At 39.8% G+C, this 14,623-nt stretch overlaps 1 protein-coding gene across 1 annotated transcript in view; it reads right to left on the reverse strand.

Moving 5' to 3' along the window:
* The window catches only part of UBE3D (ubiquitin protein ligase E3D), a 297,731-nt gene that overhangs the window by 15,361 nt on the left and 267,747 nt on the right, over positions 1 to 14,623 (reverse strand). The window lies entirely within an intron of this gene.

The following is a 14,623-nucleotide window of genomic DNA, read 5'->3' on the forward strand; positions in this document are numbered from 1 at the left end:
CCCCCCCCCCATAGTATCCAAAACAAAGGAAATTCAAAGCCAAAGTCTAATGCCGCGCACACACGACCATTTTTCATGATGTGAAAAATAAAATTTTTAAAATTGGTCATTAAAATCGGCCGTGTGTAGGCTCCAGAGCATTTTTCATGACGTGAAAAATGGGAATTAAAAATTTAGAACATGCTCTAATTTTTTCGCGTCGTGTTTAGGCTTTAACGACGGGGGAAAAAAAGGCGCATGCTCAGAAGCAAGTTCTGAGACGGGAGCGCTCGTTCTGGTAAAACTAGCATTTGTAATGGAGATAGCACATTTGTCACGCTGTAACAGACTGAAAAGCACAAAGACTGAAAAGCGCAAATCGTCTCTCACCAAACTTTTACTAACATGAAATCAGCAAAAGCAGCCCAAAGAGTGGCGCCATCCGAATGGAACTTCCCCTTTATAGTGGCGTCGTACGCGTTGTACGTCACCCGCGCTTTGCTCAAGCATTTTTTTTCACGATCGTGTGTAGGCAAGGCAGGCTTGACAAGAATCACATCGAGAAAAATGTTGTTTTTTCCATGACATTAAAAACGGTCGTGTGTACGCGGCATAAGAACTCGTAGCAAGTTCTTAAGCACACTCATGGCATGCATTACAGTTCCACAATATGTCTCCACTGAGAGTACTGCAGTAGAATAGTATTTGTCAAAGGATTTCTACAAAGTTCTCCCATTCTGTCTGAGCCAAGCTTGGCAGAATCAATCAGATTGGCATGGGCCATTGCTATAAAGCTTCCAGAGTATTTTAATACAGGATATATCTGCCTTCCAGTCTTAGTTCCTAGCTGTGCTACAAGAAATGGCTTGGAAAAAAGGCCTCCCAGGTCACATTTCATAGCCTTTTCTAATATGGGGCATCAGACCCCAGCCAGCTTCACCAACTTGTGACAAATGGCTGGACAAACTCACACCGTGCTGTCACTGATACACGATGGCACTTGCAGCCTCTTCCAGCACAAAGATTTTCTAGCTTGCGGGACCACAGCGTGACAGCAATCATCGCTGGGTTTGGTTAACTATGCTGTTAACCCATTATACCCCAAATCAATCACTACCACCAGATATTTATCATAAATATCAACTTTCACAATAACTATTATGACTCTTAATAAACATCTGTAATATCCACTGTCACCACAGGCAAAAGTATGTAGAGCATTACAGTAGCGCTACAGTAAAGTTCAGGAACAAGTATCCTTTAAAAAGGTTGTAAAGGCTGAAGGCTTTTTACCTTAATGCATTCTCTGCATTAAGGTAAAACAACAAAACCTTCTATTGCCAAGAGAAGTGGGGTGCTGCTCTTGCTCACTCCCTTCCTCACCGGACTCAATAAGAGCAGCAGTAGCCATTGTCCCCTGATGCGGTCAGTCAAATTCAGTGACACGGGACCAGGGGGTGGGGCCGAGCCGCACTGTGTGCTTCAATAAACACACAGAGCATGGTTCGGGATCGAGCCTGCATGTGTGCCACCATAGTAAGCCCAGAGTGCCGGCGGTGAACTGTGGAGGGGTGAGAGAGGCAGCTGAGAATCTGATTTGCTACTGAGCAACCACAGAGGAGCCCAACTTTTAAAGCCAGGATCGACCCAGAGCCTGAACCAACTTGGTGACATCAGCTGAGAATGGGTTTAAAGTAGCACTATAGGCAAAACTTTTTTCATTTGGATAGAACAAAGGAGGGTTATAAGTACATGTAAAAGAAAAAATTGCCATCTGTGTCCCATTGCGGAGATTTCCCTTCACTTCCTGTCCCATAGCCAAACAGGAAGTGAGAGGAAGTACCTGCAAATTAAGAAAAATCCTTGGGGACAGCCACATCACCAGAACTAGTGTCCCCATTGGAAAATTTCAACTCTATTACTTTTCTGGGGACAACCCAAATTCTGTGATTTATTTTTATTTTCAATGATAATGGTAAACAGGACAAATTGTAAGGGTGAGTCCCCTTAACGAGGGCACAAAAAACAATAAAAACTGACAAGTGTTCAAAATCCTCTCCACTTTAAAAAACATTTTGCCTTTAGTTATATTCGTTATATTTTAAGTCCACTATTGGCTGAAAAGGGGTTACAGGAGTGCAGAATGAAGCGCATTCCTGTGATCCATAGGAGAAGTAGGGCCAATAGAGCTTTGACCCTACTTCTCCTATAAGGTCTGTTATACAAATATAACCCCTTTTCACAACTGTACTGTATAATTCTGCATTAAATGTAAAAAGCTGGGGTTTTACTCATAATATCTAGGTGTTAAAAGTGGCATTTTTCCAAGACTTGTCAAGCAGGGAATGTTGAAAAACAACATATTGCAAAAAACAATTTCTGACATACCACTGCTTAATTTGCTTTCATGTAAATATTTTTGCTTCTGGTACCAATACTGGAATCCGGAGAAATTAAGTATTCATTTTGGCATAAGCAAAAGATAAGTACCACGTCTTGTCTTCTGGTGGCATTCCCAAATTGAATAGCATCCCAGTATCAAATAATTGAAATATACTGTATGATCCACTGTGGAGGTTTGTCCTACTTGCTTCTGCAATCCTGTTTGGATCAGGAATCTGCTTGTTTCTTTATTCTAAATGAATCGCCTATGAATTGCACCCAGTGCAGTGCAATCTCAGCTCATTAATTTTGAATATCTTTAAATCGCACTGCATTGCACCAAAGTAGTGTACGCACTACTTTTGTAACGCTCTTCTTTTGCAACCTGCATCTGGGGTGTCCTTAACATTGCCCTGACACTTTCTGAAGATCACAGGAGCAGTGCATTTTAAATGAAGTGCAGTTACCATGCACGGGTTGTAGGTTCTCCTTCGATGTGTTCTAGTGTGAACCAGGGTTTAGTTTAATGAACAATGTTTCCCCTTCTACTGTGGTTGCTAATGATAAAGATCTTGCATCAGAAGCGACACTGCTATAACAATGCAATATACTCTGACTGGCCATTGGTAGGAATGGTGTGGGACTACTTAAATGTACCTATTCCTCTAAGCTGAGAATAAACTGTATGAATAACTAGTACAACACTAGCTGGGTTCCCATTCCTCATTTACTATACATTACTTATATGGCAGGATAACAACTACACTTGGTTTCTGGCAATATTTATATACCCCGATTGACTTCATCAAACAGTCTGTTAGGACTATTCTTTTGCTTTGTTTTACCTAAAAGCAGAACTTCACTCTCAATTAACGATGACTATTACTAATCCTTATGCTGCTAGCATTTGTAAATAGATAAGAAAGTATTTTATCTTTATTTGTTTACATTTTTTTTAAATATTTCTTCAGTACAGGCCTAGGATTCTTCAGGAGGGGAGGAGGGTTTTTCTCAGCTAAGCGCACCCTCCTTCCTCTGTGCCTGAGCTAAGAGCAGATGGATCCTAAGAAACAAATGCTAGATAAATCATATTCCCTTACTCAAGATAGCCATGAAGTGATTTTTCAGCAAAAAAACAAACAATAGAGACGTGAATTGATAGATGATTTGCTTTGAATAGAACATTTATTTTTATTAAATAGTGTTTTTGGTTTGTGGTGCTCAGATACAGTGTAGTTCTACTTTAAGCTTATACAAGGTGACAGGTAATCATATATTGCATACCTGTAATTGAGGCAAGTTAATCTAATGTATTTTAAAATGATGCATAGTGGTTGCTACCACTATAAATAACAGCCTTCATTTAGATTTACACCAAAGCTCATGCCTTAATATGCTTCTGACAAGTACAGGTGACACTGTGGCAAGTGCAATGCTTATACTTTAATATTAGCCCTTACTTAATTATATATTGGACTAGTACTTCAAGACGAGGTCAAAATATAAAACAATTAAAAAGGACAATAAAGGACCATCTAAAAACATTATTTTGGTGTGGTTTAGCACAAATCTTTCCTTTAATTATTACCTGGTTACCAATTACCTGGTCTTTCTTCCGGGGTTCGCAAGCAGCCGCCATTTGGCTGAGCTACAATGATGTCACTCCCGTGCACGCTTTACTACCACTTTAATGCAGGATGCCAAGTTGCATGGTCCACAATGTTGTCTACGTAAAAATACTATACCCACTGTTATTTTCTTCCTGACACCAGTCAAAGAATACCAAGGGAAGATAATATCAGTGCCTTATGTCCAACAATGCTCATCATGGTATATTGTGTACACCTAGTGCTTCACCTATTACTGCAACCACTGCAATTTCCAATATCAACTCTGACAGTGATTTTTTCTTAAAGTGCAGAAACAACCATGCCAACTAGGGAACTGGCTTGATCTAAGGTACTGTCCCTCCCTAGAGGCAGAAGCTGAATTTTAAAGAGAATCAGAATTTGCTTTACTTATGGAAAAGAAGATCCAGACAGCTCTTTCATTCTTATTCCAAAAAAATACTGTGCCTAAACAGTATGCCCCAGGAAAAATCAGCCTGAAATTCTGTAGTATAGGCACTCCAAACTGCAAAGGCATCATCAAAAATTAATGTAGTATCAGTCCGTTTCCACTATAGTTGTGACAGGAATCACAAATATATGTTACACCCCAAATATATGGGTGTAACATGTTACAAAAGGTGGACTGTTTAATTTTAATACATTTTGGATAAATCTTCTGCACTGACCTATACTAATATCACTTAAACTCAGGTCGCCCATTCATGAAGGGCATGCCAACCAACAATCTACTCTTTTCAGCTTTCACCTTATGGAGCAAATCTAATTTTAGAAAGATGGACACCTTTTTTTTTTTTTCAATATTCAGACTAACGTCTATTTCCAAAACAACACACAACAATTACTTGAATTTTTATTTTTAAGCTATAGAATATCATTGGCAACAGGACAAACATGTGCGTCAAGATCCAGCCATATAAGATCTGTATCAAAATTGCACCCAACCAGCAAAAACTTTTACTATGGTGAACCCTGTCCCTTTTTATACATGAGGCATGCAGTTCAGAATTGAAGGCATGATAAGCATTGGCAACAGACTTCATTTATGAAAAATAAACCCCAACTGAATACAACGCAAAGTAAATAGAGGCTGTATTGTGATGTACAAAGTAGATTATATTCACATTTACAATCTACAACTTTTATACACGCTATAAATTTGTACGCAACAAAACAACACATATCCAAGTTGCCATACAAAGAGCCTGGAGATGTTTTAGGGATGTAGGATAACTCTAGCAAGTCTTGAAGCTAACTGGCAATCAGTAGAAACCTAGAGAAAACTTATGGACGTATGCATATATTTGTATGCAACACCAGCAGCTCATTTTGCGCACCATAAGGACAGTCTACATTTCAATTAGTCACTGTAGTAAGGAAAAATGAAAGAGAATCCCATTGGCTACTGGAAACAAGAGCTATTCTCTTTAGATACTTTTAAGAATGAGGCCCTGTATGAAATTGCAGCTGTTAATCTTTACACCAACAGCAAGATTAAACACTTGCAAAGTTCGTTGTATAGTAACACCAAAATAAAATTACAAATTATAATCTCATTCATAAAGTATAGTACTCATTCTATGAATTCGTTATTTGGAGTAAAGCTAGTAGCATACAGATTGGGTTCATGGAACTGCTGCTAAATTTCAACACCAACTTTAACTAGCTCTCTAGAGATCAGACTGGGACAAGAACCTAGTTATAGGATGACAGTCAGCCTTGGTGAGCATCTTATTAGTGGCGGATTGAAGGCGAAGACTATGAATCCCACTTAGCTTTGTGTCTCATTCTCAAATTATTATTTTGCATGGAAGATAAACAGTGCTTTTCTCTATAAAAAGCAAACCAGAAAACCTTTTGTCAAAATCAGAAAAGATGTTGCCCTTGAGATAAAAAGGTACTCAACTAGGTTTTCAAAAAGCAAATGAAATCCATGTTTTTTTTTTTTTATATAAAAATGAAATGGCTTTTTGTTTCGATATACCCTGTAAGTGTTTCTACAATCTCTCACCTGGTTTTCTCTCTGTTTATTGATAACAGAAGTTACACTGTTGAATTAAAAGAGCAGATAGATTGTAAACCTAGAAGTAAACATACTGTAGATAAATTACAGTGAAATAAATGAACAGTGCAGCCCCTGAAGGAAAAGAAAAAAAAAATGGTGGAAAGTATTTTTTAAACTGCTGTAAAGCATCCACAAAATAAATCTGGCTGGATAATTTGTCAAAATACAGTAAAACTGTAGGATTTTTTTTCTACCATAAACAATATGAATACATTATTTTGACCTTTTACATTTCCCCATTTAATGATATAGAAGGCACTAAATAAAGTAAAATATTCCAGGGATCTGCTAAGCATAACCACACTGTTACTATGCTTAACCCCTTTGCCGCTGTGTGTACATATGTATGCAGCCTCATTGACATGGGTCGTGTTCCATGAGGCTCTATATATGTGTATCTGCCTTTGTTCTGGTACTGTGCTGCACAGCGCACTACCTGCATATGGACTGGGCTCCTGTACGAACATTTGAAAGCCTGGTTTCCTGTCACCTTACATTTGAGCCCCTTAAAAAGGGGGGAGGGGGGGGGGGTTATGTATGTGTATAAAAATGGTTCCTAAAATTTGAACTTAATATTTATGTTTAACCACTTGAATTAAAGCTGAAAGTCTATTTGCCCTTTTCTTTTCTTGTCGATTATAGTACAAGGAATGTGTGCTCCTGCATAGACGATCACCTTATGTGTTGTTTCAACTTGCTTTTTCTTGTATTCAAAACTTCATTTACTGCTGATCTATGTATGAACAATGTCTGTTAACTGTATATTTGCTCAGTCTATACATCAATAAAAAACCTTTTGTTAAAATAGCTGAAAGTCTGCACTTAAAAAATCATTTTTTTTTTTCATTTAAATTTTATGCTAGTGGCATACAAAACCAAAAGTTTGCACATTTGGGTACTACAATATTTTACTCATCCTTCTTTACAAAACTACTGAAATTCTGTCAAGTCGCATAAATATTGTGAGTGAACAGCCTTTTACAAGTACAGAGAAAAAAAATGAGCTATTAGCGTCGAATGGAACCCAACCGTCATTAAACGGGGCACATAAAAGGGTCAGGAGAGTGGTAGGGAACACCAGGTAAAATGGATGCAGTTACTCTCAAATTAGGTCTTGAAATCCTTATGCATAGAAAAAAAGAGCAGCGCAATCTTGTGACGTCTCACCAGATATAGTGACCCACTAGTATACCTGATCACAAATATGGCTATGTGAACCATATAGTGCATACATCATACTAAATAAACATAATGAAAGTGTCTCGAGGTAAGACACCTCAATGTGAACAATAATTGATGATCAAAAACTCAATGAATGTACAAATATGACAAAGTGCAAAAAATCTGTGCTATAAAAAGCTCAGTGCAAAGGAAAACATCTAATAAATGTACATAAAAATGCTGCAGAAATATGAGCAATGATTGATGAGCAATCAAACTATTAATAAATGTCCAAATGTAACTAAATAAAAAAAAATCTGTGCAGTAAAAAGTCCTTAGTGCAGAAAAAAGCATCTTATGAATTACAAAAAAATATTATAAAGATGAATCTATATATAATAAAAAAAGTCCCTTTCAAAAAAGTATATAAAAGTTACATGAATCCAAACTGTGATTGGGAGTGAAACATCCATCCAAGTGCACTGACACCCGTTGTGCTCCTTCACCATATGCTCCGAGATCACAGAAGCGCCCTGTGCAAAATCATCCAGCTGCTGCTCCCGACTGCTCTCTTAAATGCAACTCAGTCATACATGGGGTTTGTATGGGGAAGAGGAAGGAAAATAACCATTGCGTAAAATCGTTTAAAATAACTTGTTTATTAAAAACACTCACATGTCAGCCCGACACCAGGGAATAAGTGCTTAGTGATCATACAGGGAGTGCAGAATTATTAGGCAAATGAGTATTTTGACCACATCATCCTCTTTATGCATGTTGTCTTACTCCAAGCTGTATAGGCTCGAAAGCCTGCTACCAATTAAGCATATTAGGTGATGTGCATCTCTGTAATGAGAAGGGGTGTGCTCTAATGACATCAACACCGTATATCAGGTGTGCATAATTATTAGGCAACTTCCTTTCCTTTGGCAAAATGGGTCAAAAGAAGGACTTGACAGGCTCAGAAAAGTCAAAAATAGTGAGATATCTTGCAGAGGGATGCAGCACTCTTAAAATGTAAAAGCTTCTGAAGCGTGATCATCGAACAATCAAGCGTTTCATTCAAAATAGTCAGGGTCGCAAGAAGCGTGTGGAAAAACCAAGGTGCAAAATAACTGCCCATGAACTGAGAAAAGTCAAGCATGCAGCTGCCAAGATGCCACTTGCCACCAGTTTGGCCATATTTCAGAGCTGCAACATCACGGGAGTGTCCAAAAGCACAAGGTGTGCAATACTCAGAGACATGGCCAAGGTAAGAAAGGCTGAAAGACGACCACCACTGAACAAGACACACAAGCTGAAACGTCAAGACTGGGCCAAGAAATATCTCAAGACTGATTTTTCTAAGGTTTTATGGACTGATGAAATGAGAGTGAGTCTTGATGGGCCAGATGGATGGGCCCGTGGCTGGATTGGTTAAGGGCAGAGAGCTCCAGTCCGACTCAGACGCCAGCAAGGTGGAGGTGGAGTACTGGTTTGGGCTGGTATCATCAAAGATGAGCTTGTAGGGCCTTTTCGGTTTGAGGATGGAGTCAAGCTCAACTCCCAGTCCTACTGCCAGTTTCTGGAAGACTCCTTCTTCAAGCAGTGGTACAGGAAGAAGTCTGCATCCTTCAAGAAAAACATGATTTTCATGCAGGACAATGCTCCATCACACGCGTCCAAGTACTCCACAGCGTGGCTGGCATGAAAGGGTATAAAAGAAGAAAATCTAATGACATGGCCTCCTTGTTCACCTAATCTGAACCCCAATTGAGAACCTGTGGTCCATCATCAAATGTGAGATTTACAAGGAGGGAAAACAGTACACCTCTCTGAACAGTGTCTGGGAGGCTGTGGTTGCTGCTGCACGCAATGTTGATGGTGAACAGATCAAAACACTGACAGAATCCATGGATGGCAGGCTTTTGAGTGTCCTTGCAAAGAAAGGTGGCTATATTGGTCACTGATTTGTTTTTGTTTTGTTTTTGAATGTCAGAAATGTATATTTGTGAATGTTGAGATGTTATATTGGTTTCACTGGTAAAAATAAATCATTGAAATGGGTATATATTTTTTTTTGTTAAGTTGCCTAATAATTATGCACAGTAATAGTCACATGCACACACAGATATCCCCCTAAAATAGCTAAAACTAAAAACAAACTAAAAACGAATTCCAAAAATATTCAGCTTTGATATTAATGAGTTTTTTGGGTTCATTGAGAACATGGTTGTTGTTCAATAATAAAATGAATCCTCAAAAATACAACTTGCCTAATAATTCTGCACTCCCTGTATATGTCAATGATCTCTGGCTGTATTATACAAGCCGCGGGTGCAAGCCCAGCAAGCGTGATGATCCCAGTGTCCTAGACCTGCTCTACTAGTTTTGTCATTCGATGTCCTCAAGGAGCAGTAGGACGTTTGACATCACCACGCTATCTTTATAATGGGACCAAACTAATCCCGAAGACTCTACATCTATTAATCTAATCTAATTTAATATAAATTGTCCTCCTAGCTATAGTAAGCAAGGAGAACTTCACCCATATAGGTAGCCTCACAGGCGCAGTGCCTGTTAAAAGTATATTTATACCATATTATTTTCATTTCTTTCTAGATGGCTTTGAGGGACTAATGAACCTGACCCAATCTTACGTCTGCTTTGTTGAATATAGCCTTGATTTTTTGTTGAGAATTTAAATATATGTGGCTGGCTTTAAGTATATGTTTATACTACTAGGGTTGTTGGCTCCTATAGTCCAAGTCCATACCACCGCCACCCCCTTCCCCCTCTCAACCTATTATTGTATTCTTGAGTCTCTCCACCTGCTAATATTGTCAACAAAGGTGCTATTTGGCACACACGATCTGAAAATCGTACGGAAAATGCCACTTTCGAAACGATCGTTCGATAATCGGATCATTAGTACAGCGCTTCCGAGAGCCGATCAGGACAGTTCATCCGATTTTATTTATCGGACATGCACGAAAATCTTTTTCGTACGATGCCAGATCGTCCGATTTTCGTATAATCAGTACAGCTGTCGTTCGAAAATGCAATACAAATGCATTACAACACATGTCATCACTTCCGATTTTTTATTCTGCCGTACGAGAATTTTCGTGACTTTAGTAAACTCAGATTCGACATGAGATTAGCATACAAAATACAACGGACAATCATTCGTCCGATAATCGGATCGTGTGTACGGGGCATTAGAGCCAGTGAGTATCTCTCTATTTCATTACAGTATTTTCTGTTTAGAAATTCAGGATGTTTTTTTTTTTTATGACTTATGTCATTATATGAATTGTTCTAGCTGGCTCTCTGTTATGAACACCTAAGTACCTGAGATACTCTATAGGATGATACTTGAGGCTCAATGAGTGAGATTATCTTCCATGGACTAGTTTGCAAGGTACTTTCATGTCTGTGCCGTAAATTTCGCTCAGATTTGACGATGATCCATTTTTAACCACTTGCCGCCCGCCAATGACAAATTGACGTTGGCAAAGTGGTTGTAGAATCCTGACTGGACGTCATATGACGTCCTCAGGATTCTAAGCCGCTGCGCGCCCCCGGGGGCGCGCATCGCGGCGATCGTTGTTGCGGGGTGTCAGTCTGACACCCCGCAACACCGATCTCGGTAAAGACTCGGTAAAGTCTCTCACGGAGACTCTTTACCACGTGATCAGCCGTGTCCAACCACGGCTGATCACGATGTAAACAGGAAGAGCCGTTGACGGCTCTTCCTCACTCGCGTCTGACAGACGCGAGTAGAGGAGAGCCGATCGGCGGCTCTCCTGACAGGGGGGGTTCGCGCTGATTGTTTATCAGCGCAGCCCCCCCTCGGATCGCCACATGGACCACCAGGGAAGCCCACCCTGGACCACCAGGGAAGGGCAAAAAAAAAAAAGTCTCCAAAAAAAAAAAAAAAAAAAGTCTCAAAAAAAACCATTAAAAATAAAAAAAGATGACAATCAGTGCCCACAAATGGGCACTGACTGGCAACATAGGAAAAATAAGTGCCGCCCCACAGTGTCCATCAGTGCCACCCACAGTGTCCATCAGTGCCACCCCACAGTGCCCATCCATGCCCAGTGCCCACCTATCAGTGCCCATCTGTGCCAACCATAAGTATCCATCAGTGCCACCCATGAGTGCCCATCTGTGCCGCCTATGTGTGCCCATCAGTGCCGCCCATGAGTGCCCATCAGTGCCGCCTATGTGCCCATCAGTGCCGTCTATGTGTGCCCATCAGTGCCGCCTATGTGTGCCCATCAGTGCCGCCTATGTGTGCCCATCAGTGCCGCATACCAGCGCCGCCCATCAGTGCCACCTTATCTGTGCCCGTCAGTGCTACCTCATCGATGTCCATCAGTGCCATCTCATCAGTGCCGCCATATCAGTGCCCGTAATTGAAAGAGAAAACTTACTTATTTACAAAAAAATTAACAGAAAAAAATAAAAACGTATTTTTTTTTCTAAATTTTCAGTCTTTTTTTAGTTGTTGCGCAAAAAAAAAAAAAAAAATCGCAGAGGTGACCAAATACCACCAAAAGAAAGCTCTATTTGTGGGGAAAAAAGGACGCCAATTTTGTTTGGGTACAGTGTAGCATGACCGCGCAATTGCCATTCAAAGTGCGACAGTGCTGAAAGCTGAAAATTGGCTTGGGCGGGAAGGTGTATACGTGCCCTGTATGGAAGTGGTTAATATGTGTTGCCATTATACAAAGTTATATTCATGTCTTTTATTTTAGATAGTGAGACCTGTTTTCTCCAACATTCCCTGAGCATGTCCTGATGAAACTAGATAGAGAAACACGTTGACGCACAGGGGCTCACTACTACGTATACTATGCATTATAAATCTTGTCATGTATTGTGTATAGAGTGTATAATATGCTTTTAACACTATCTTTTTTTTGCCCTTCTGTACCATATTTTGTTATAAATAAAATATATTTTTTATACAAACTACTGTCCATTGTGCCTCTAAAGTACGACCTTGGGCTGGTTTATGCCCAATTTTTTCTTTTGTTGTTCGTTCCAATCACTATAAATTCCAGCATAAGGTACTCTAGGTCACAGTGAGATGTGGCACTGAAAGTATACTTTACTTAAAGAATTAAACTTCCTAACCATTTTGGTAGCAAAAAAAAATTAACAGGCATGTTAACAAGAACATGAAAAAAAATACATATTTGAAAATAAAAAATGTAGTACAACACACCCAGTCATTGACTAAATTAAATCTCAGTTACTGCAATCACTGCATATGTAAATTTGTTTTATTAACCTAATACAGGCACATTTTTTGCTTCCTTTGTGGTCTAAAAAAAATCACTGTGTGCAATTATCATGTAATTATCATTTTGGCACATGTTTCAAGTTAGCAATATTAAGCAATTTCAAACTTGGCTGGTCTCTGTTTACACTTCAACAATTTTCACATGCTCAATATTAAATGAGGGGAAGGTAGAGTCAAATTTTTATAGGTATGCTTATATAAATTTCTTGTGGCTTTTAGCCAGGAATTAATTTTTTTCTGCTGAACCAGGCCCCTAGATACTCTACTGTTTAAACGTATATGCAGGCAGAAATTGCAGAATGCCATCTAGAAATACTAGTTCTGTGGCTGTAATACTGATCCTCCGGCCTCAATACTGTCAAAGTCAAGACCCAAGACAAGAATAGGGCAATCCAAGTTAGAACAATTCAATGCTTCTAATTTGAGCACAGTTCTTTGTTAGCCATTATGAAAGTATAATAGCCGAAGCTTCAACATGACAGACAACAACTTGCACTTTAGAAGAGGCAGCTGAATTATTATTTTTTTTATTTAAGGTTTTTCTTATGGTGTTACTTTTGTTAAAAATACAGTTGAACCATTTTAAAATGTTTACTGTAATAACAAGTTACAGTTTTGCAGATGCAGCAACGTACAATTCCAATAACTAAATATTTAAAAATAGTTCTAAATAATGTATATTTTGTATGTATATGGAACTTCTGTGTATGATTACTTCTATACTGCAACAACCAACAACAAACAGTATATGACTAACTGTAACCAGTATTTTGCATTTATGTGATGCTATGCCCCTTGGCAATTGCATGTAAACTATTTTTTTTGTTATCTTCCCCTCAAAATAGTCACTAGGATTTGAGCTACACCACCACTGCTCACATCACCATTGTGATCATTAAATTTTATAAGATTTAAAAGAATACAAATATAACTTCATGCATTTTACTGGTTAATGCTGTGACGGGGCACCTGGAGTTGTACTATATTCTTAAATAAATGTCATGAGAGGAGTGTCCACAAATGTAAACAAGCTCTGGCAACATTCTTCAAATGTGAAGTTCCTCATATGCCTTAAATATGCTTTAAATTTAGAGGGTAGTCTGAGAGTTAGTTGACTCAGACTGTATTATTTTTCACAAAATTTGGGCCTCTGTTCCAGCCATAGCTGTACTGTGAGTGACCACTATTGTTGTCTGGGGTGCTGTTACCACCCCAGGCTGAGGGTGGCAGCAGTCAGGTCAAGGTGTTTTGGGTGTTCCCCTTCGGCAGCCAATCAGAAAGTTGATCGTCCCGCTGTGCATGCTGGGGAGGAGTACTTGAGGGACAGACGTCATTAGTCAGTCGTCGATCCTGGGCTGTCGTCCCACCACCCGTGTGTGGCCCTCTTGGCCGGGGGTGCGTGTTCAGGTGTTCCCGGCTCCGGGAACACGTTGGTCCAGGGTTGTGATCTACTAAGTAGGCCCGGTAGTCAGACTGGGTCTACACTTGTAGAGTGGTCCTGTGCTTTCCGTCCTGAGGGAGGAAGCCACTCGATGAAGAACCTGTCTTCGAGAGCACCGAGCAAGAGGCTGGGATCTCAGGAGAGGCCTTGATCTTCATCGAAGGATGCACCATTACTGAAAGGCTGAATGATGGTCGCCTGTCAGTTCTAGATTCATAAGAGGTTGATCGGGAGAGATTCGGGTGCTTAATCCTGTGCCGAGAGGATTCTGGACGGAATGTACCTCCATTTTTGGGAAGGTCTGTGGCAGAGACTTTACCAAAATTCCGTGCGACATCCTGGCTGCTAGGCTAGTGAAAGAGGCCTATACAGGTGCACAATACCCGCTCTGGCTAGAGTGGCGACGAAAGCTACATTGCTGAAAGCAGGAGTGTTTCCCAACAAAAGTCATACACCTGAACCGATTACCCTTCGACCTCTTCAACTACTTTTATTCTTTTACCAAGTTTGGCAAATAAATCAAAGAAAAAGAAGTCTAAAGTGTGGACATTGAACTTTTTCTCAACTCTCATCTCATACCCTGGACAGCGAGGAAATAGAGCTAACATGCCGCCGAAAACAAACCAGCAACTCCTTTGGGGGTAGTGCTACAGTATGAAAATACAAAGTCC

This window comes from Rana temporaria, chromosome 4 (assembly GCF_905171775.1).
Source record: "Rana temporaria chromosome 4, aRanTem1.1, whole genome shotgun sequence".
Lineage (NCBI taxonomy): Eukaryota > Metazoa > Chordata > Amphibia > Anura > Ranidae > Rana > Rana temporaria.